The following is a 6,066-nucleotide window of genomic DNA, read 5'->3' on the forward strand; positions in this document are numbered from 1 at the left end:
TTGTATCCCTAGAACTTAGCAAAGTGCCTAGAACATAGTAGAGGCTTAATAAATGCTTGTTGAAGGGCAGCTAGGTGGCACAGTAGATAGAGCTCCGGCCTTAGAGTTAGGAGGACCTGAGTTCAAATCTGACCTTATTTATTATCTGTGTGACCCTGGACAAGTCCCTTAACCCTGATTGCCAAAGCAAAAAAAAAAAAAAAGCTTGTTGAATGATTGATCTCATAACAACCTTGTGAGGAAGGTACTATTGTTATCCCTGTTTTACAAATGAGGAAACTGAGGCAAACAGGTTAAGTAACTTGCCCAGGGTCACATAGCTAGTAAGTATCTGAGGTAGGAATTGGACCTAGGTCTTCCTTGGTTCCTGGAAACTAAGTCCAGCACTCTAACTACTGAGCCAGACTATATACATGTTGCTGCCAAGGCAGACAGCATTGAGAAAATGTGGAGAATATCAATAAGGGAGGGCCAGTAACTCGCAAGAGATAATATTTGAGAAGAGAGCCAGGAGTAAAATTAATGGCCTCTGATGTTTATTATAAATGCACAAACTATAGGTAATAAGCAAGGTGTATTTAGAACTCGAAATAAATGTGGGCAAATTCAATATTATCAGAAACACAGGGCTTGGTGGGATGGAACTCATGTGCAAAATATGGCTACTAAAAAGAAATAGCAGAGCTGCATACATAGTATTTTAAGAAGATATACTCATGAGAGGAAATCAAGGAACCAGAATGGGGAATAGCTTTACATCTTTATTTTACGGTGTTAGGTAGACTCTGAGAGGCAGCCTAGCACAGCTGTGCTCAAAGCCAGGAAGGCCTGGATTCAACTGAAGGCCACTGGTTATATGACCTTGGCAAACCTCTTAACCTCTCAGTTCTCCAGGCAACTCTGTAAGTCTGCAAATTGCAAAGGAGGGGCCAATCTGCATGGGTAAAAGGTGTTTCCTCACCTGAGAGTTTCTCTATACTAATACAATCTCAGGTCCAGTTCCTATCCCTGTAAGTAGGATCTACAGAGAAGCTGGGCCAGAAAGGATAAGAAGCTCTCAAAAAATGAAATTGTGAGGAGGAAATAAGGGTGCTATTTAGAGTCCAGTGTGGACCAACCTAGTGAAAGTTTTTTTTTAAAATTAATTAATTTATTTATTTTTAGTTTTCAACATTCACTTCCTTAATATTTTGAGTTTTAAGCTTTCTTCTCCTCCCTCTCCTCCCCACTCCCCAAGATGGTATGCAATCTGATATAGGCTCTCTATATACATTTTTATTAAACATATTTTCACATTAGTCATGTGAAGAATTAGAAACAATGGGAGGAACCATGAGAAAGAAGAAAAACAACAACAACAACAAAAAGAGAGCAAATAGGATGCTTCCATCTTTGTTCGGAATCCAAAGTTCTTTCTCTGGATGTGAATAACATTTTCCATCATGAGTCCTTTGAAGTTGTCTTGGATGCTTGCATTGCTGAGAGGAGATGAGTTTGTCAAAGTTAGTCCTCTCACAACATGGCTGTTATTGTGTACAATGTTTTCCTGGTTCTGCTCATTTCACTCAGCATCAGTTCATATAAGTCTTTCCAGGTTTTTCTGAAGTCCTCCTGCTCATCATTTCTTATAGCACAATAGTATTCCATTACATTAATAAAAGTTTTTTTAAAAACCTGCAGAAGAGGGAAACACGGATAAGGATAAGATAATAGGAGATGAACACAAAAGAATGGCATGGGTCTGTAATTTCAGGAATACTAACGCAAAGAATGAGCTGAAGCTGATAAGGAAAGTTAAGAATAACAAAAAGGTGGGGGTGAGGGGGTGGTTTTTTTCTGGGCAAAGCAATAAGCATTTATTAAGCGTTTATAGTATGCCAGGAATTGTGCTACAAGCTTTACAAATATTGTTTCATTGTATCTTCACAACAACCCTGTAAGGTTGGGGCTATTATGATCTTCATTTTACAATTGAAGAAACTGAGGAAGACAGAGCTTAAGTGACTTATCCAGGGTCACACATGCTAGTAAGTATCTGATGTCAGATTTAAGCTTAGGTCTTCCCAACTCCAGGTTCACCACCCCATCCACGGAGCTTCCCAGTTACCTCAAAGAAAAAGAAGACAAAGAAAGGACAGAACCAAAAAGAAAGAATGAAAAAGGGGAAAAAAAGGCCTAGGACCACTGCTTGAGGCAGATGAGATGATATTTGATGCCAAAGAGAAGACATAACTGCTCAATTTTTTCTTTGCTTTTGTTTTTTCTCCTAAAGAACATGTTCTTAGGACTGGAAAGGACAGAATAAAAATGGCTCATAGGGAGTTAACCTGATGATAAGTAAGGAGAGAGTTAAGGGAGCACCTGGTTGATCATTTCAAGTTATCTGGCCTTGGGTACTGAAGAAACAGACATTCATGGTTGCTGAGCCACTGACAGTGATCCTTGAATGAGGGAAGAAATTGGGACAGCAGGTCTAGAAAAAGGAAAAGAGTCCAATTTTCCTAAAAGGGAACAGAATGAAGTTTGCCGATAATCAGCCAGTGAACTTGACTTTGATTCTGAGCAAAATTCTAGGAAAAAAATCACTCCAAAATTTGTGGTGCAGAGTGAATTTATCATATATTGAAAATAACAGACTTAGGTCTAGTCCTCCTCATCCTAGGAACATTTTTAAAAGGAAGAAAAACCCCATAGATCTTACCATATTATTACTGTCTTTAAAATATTAAGACATAAAACCTGAAAAAAATTAATAACATTTTAATTATATTCTATCTAGACAAGTATCAGGGCTTGTATGCATTTAAGCTATGTAGTCATGTCATATGTGTATTATGGTTTGACTAGAGAATTATGAAAGTGATGGTTAATAACCATCTAGAAAAGGAGGCAGTGATAACCAACAGCCAGCATGACTTCAGAAACAAATCATTCCAGATTAACCTATTTCCTTCTTTGGAAAGCATTCCTAAACTAGTGGATTAAGGGGATATTATAAATATAATTTATCTAGATTTTAATGAAGCACTTGATAAAGTCTTTCATGATATTCTTGTGGGGGTGTGAGGAATGTATTCCATTTTGGGCATCACATCCTAGAAAGAATCCTGATAAGGTGGAGAGCCAAACAGAATAAATTTATTTTTATTTATTTAAAATAAAATTTATTTTATTTATTTAAAAATTACCCATTTTTTATTTTACTTTTTTTCCTCTGCTAAGGAACATGTTCTTTGGATGCTGAGGGGCCTGGAGTTCATGCATCATGAAGATGGGTTGAAGGAATTGTCGGTTGACTATGATCAATCAATCTACAAACATTTACGCATTAAACACCCACAGCATATAGAGGGAATGGTGGCTAGAAAAGAGAGCTTTGGCATTGTAAATGAGCGGAATCATAGAGGTGGATAGGAGCTTACATTCTTTTGTTGGGAGAAAACATACACAGATAAGTAAATAGAAAGAAAACTAATAAAAGAAAAAAACACACACACAAAAACCCAAGAGGATCAGGAAGGTCTTTCAGAGAGGACTTTCAGCTGAACCTCCAAGAAGGCAGGATTAGGCATTCTCTGCTTGGCCCCTGGGCAGAACTAGGGCCAGTGAGTGGGCAGAAGTTACCAAGCAGCAACTTTAGACTTGATAGAAGTAAAAACTTCTTAACAATTAGGCTTATACAAAAGTTGGAAAGGAAGCTGCCTGGGTTCCCCCTCATTAACTTTACACAGTACTGCAGAACTGAAAGGGATTTCAGAAGCCACCTAAATCCTACTCTGTCATTTGTAACTCAGACCCAAAGATATTAAATGACTTAAGGTCACCTGGGCCTCATGCACAAGGCACAGGATTTGAACTCAACATAGGACTATAGAAGCAGCATTTTTTCTACTGTACCATTTTGCCGCCTCTAAGCAATGAGTGAAAAATCATTCGACTGTCACGGATAAATGTAGAGGACCCATTTGGTCAGGCACAGGTTGTACTAGCTGTCTTCTCAAACCCTTTCCAATTCATCAACAGGCCCAGTCACTGTGTCAGGCACTAGGGATCCAAGAGCAACAGTGAGACAGTCTGTGCACTCAAAGAACTCACATTCTGGTGGGAAGGGCATAGTGCATATCCATAGAGGAGGACGTGCAAGTTACGTAGAAATAAAACTCAAGTGATTTGGGTGGAACGTTAACCACGCAAGGGCCTCCAAAAGGAGAAGGCATCCGGGCTCAGGGTGCAAGGCAGCTGGGGGTCCGCAGGGGTACGGAGGGAGGGCATCCGAAGCATGAGCTGGGACTGCAAACGGACCAATCGGCCTGGAGTGTGGAGAGCGTGGGGCGGAGCAAAGGGGCCCAGCCCGGGAGGTGAGACGGCAGCTGGCTGGCGGAAGGCTGCAAAGGTTGGTGTTTTAACCAAGAGCCGCCGGGGTCAGGGACCTCTCCTCGGCGTGTTTCTGTGATAATCCTGCAGGACCCGCTTTGCCGAGAGCATTTTCTGGGGGCGAAAGACGGGATGAGCAAAGCATCGTTTTGTTTTCCCGGCTTCCAGAGTCGGTGCTTCTTCCTACCCGTAGAAATGGTTCCATGAGGTTGAGTGACTATAGCCTTTAAGATGTTAAAAATTGTCAGTAATTTCTGTAAGTTAAAGCAATTACTGCATAGGAAATGGTGATACTGCCCCCCCCTTTTTTTAAAAATAAAATTGGAAGTTTGCGCCGCATAGGCGGTCCCTTTGCAGGAATCAAAATTAATGTTTATATTATTTAATAATTACCCTCCGGGAAGTGAAAAAGTCGCGCCCTAAGGGTTTAGACGACCGCGGCAGGACTCGAACCTGCAATCTTCTGATCCGAAGTCAGACGCCTTATCCATTAGGCCACGCGGCCCCACGCAAGCTAGGGCTTTCGAGCTGATTTAGAAAGACGCGTCAGCGCTTTGCGCCTCGTTCTAGACCAATCTCCGGGTCCTGGGGAGGGAGGGGGCGGGACGTAAACAGGTTCCTGAGGCTGCGCGGTGTGCGGGGAGGGTCCGGGCCGGGCGCGGGTGGGCTTATCTTCCTCCTTTTCCTTTTCTTCCTTTCCCTGGCTGCCTCCTCCCTTCCCTCCCGCTGCCGACCCAGTCATTTGCGCCCTTCCCCCGTTCCCCTTCCTCCGTCGCCTCGGCCCGAAGGAGCGGCGGGAGCTCGAGCTCTGAGGGGCGGCTAGGCCGAGGCGGCGGCGCAGGCGGGGCCGGGCGGGGTCGGCCCGTTGGGAGTTGCAGCACTTTAGCCCGAGGCTGTGCAGGCCGTGCGCTTCTAGGGTTCCCGAGGTCAAACGAGAGGAGGAGGAGGAGGAGGAGGAGGAGGAGGAGGAGGAGTAGAAGAGGTGAGAATCTGGTATTACTGTCTTCCCTCCGGGGGGAGGGGGAGGGTGGGGCCGGAGCGAGGGTATCCCCCCGCCCCTCGGCGGAGGGCAGGTGGTGGTCCTGACCGACCTGGGAGACCCGCCCCCCACCCGCTGTGCCCCCTAGCCTGGGGATGCCAGGCCCGGCTGCATGCCACCCCAGCGGGGCGGGCGGGAAGGCCCAGCGCATAGATGGATGTATGGGACCCCTGGGGGATTGGTTCGAGGCTTCTTCACCGTCTTTCCGTCTTTCTCTGCTCCTGCAGCTAAGTCCAGAACTATTCATTAACGTGCCAGGCCAAAAAACACCAAACCCAACCCGATTAATTAAAAAAATAGTCACTCCCCTCAAGGAGCTGACAGTCTAATGGGAGAGACCTCGCCCAAACAGCTATGTAAAAACTAGATGTAGACAGGTTACATTAAAGACAGTAAGAGAAGGAAGGGCTGCGCTTAAGGGAATCAGAAAAGGCTTCTTGTAGAAGGTGGAGTTTTAATTGAGACTTTCTGAAGGAAGGAAGCCAGAAGGCAGAGAGAGAAAGGAGAGCATTCCAGGCACCAGGGACAGCTAGTAAGAAGGCGTGGAATCCGGTGATGTCTGTGGAAGGCCCAGCAAGGAGTCCAGTGGCACTGGATGTAGAATAAACGGAAGAGAGAAAGGTGTGAGAAGCCTGGAAAGGGAGGAAGGGGCT

The 6,066-nt window shown here is 44.4% G+C and overlaps 1 non-coding gene across 1 annotated transcript; it reads right to left on the minus strand.

The window, feature by feature from the left end:
- Positions 1-4,806: 4,806 nt before the first annotated feature.
- TRNAR-UCG lies at positions 4,807-4,879 on the minus strand. The gene has a single exon. It is a non-coding gene; the product is annotated as a tRNA-Arg (tRNA).
- Positions 4,880-6,066: the final 1,187 nt, after the last annotated feature.

The sequence above is a fragment of the Vombatus ursinus genome, unplaced genomic scaffold, assembly GCF_900497805.2.
Source record: "Vombatus ursinus unplaced genomic scaffold, bare-nosed wombat genome assembly UNPS02009205.1, whole genome shotgun sequence".
NCBI lineage: Eukaryota > Metazoa > Chordata > Mammalia > Diprotodontia > Vombatidae > Vombatus > Vombatus ursinus.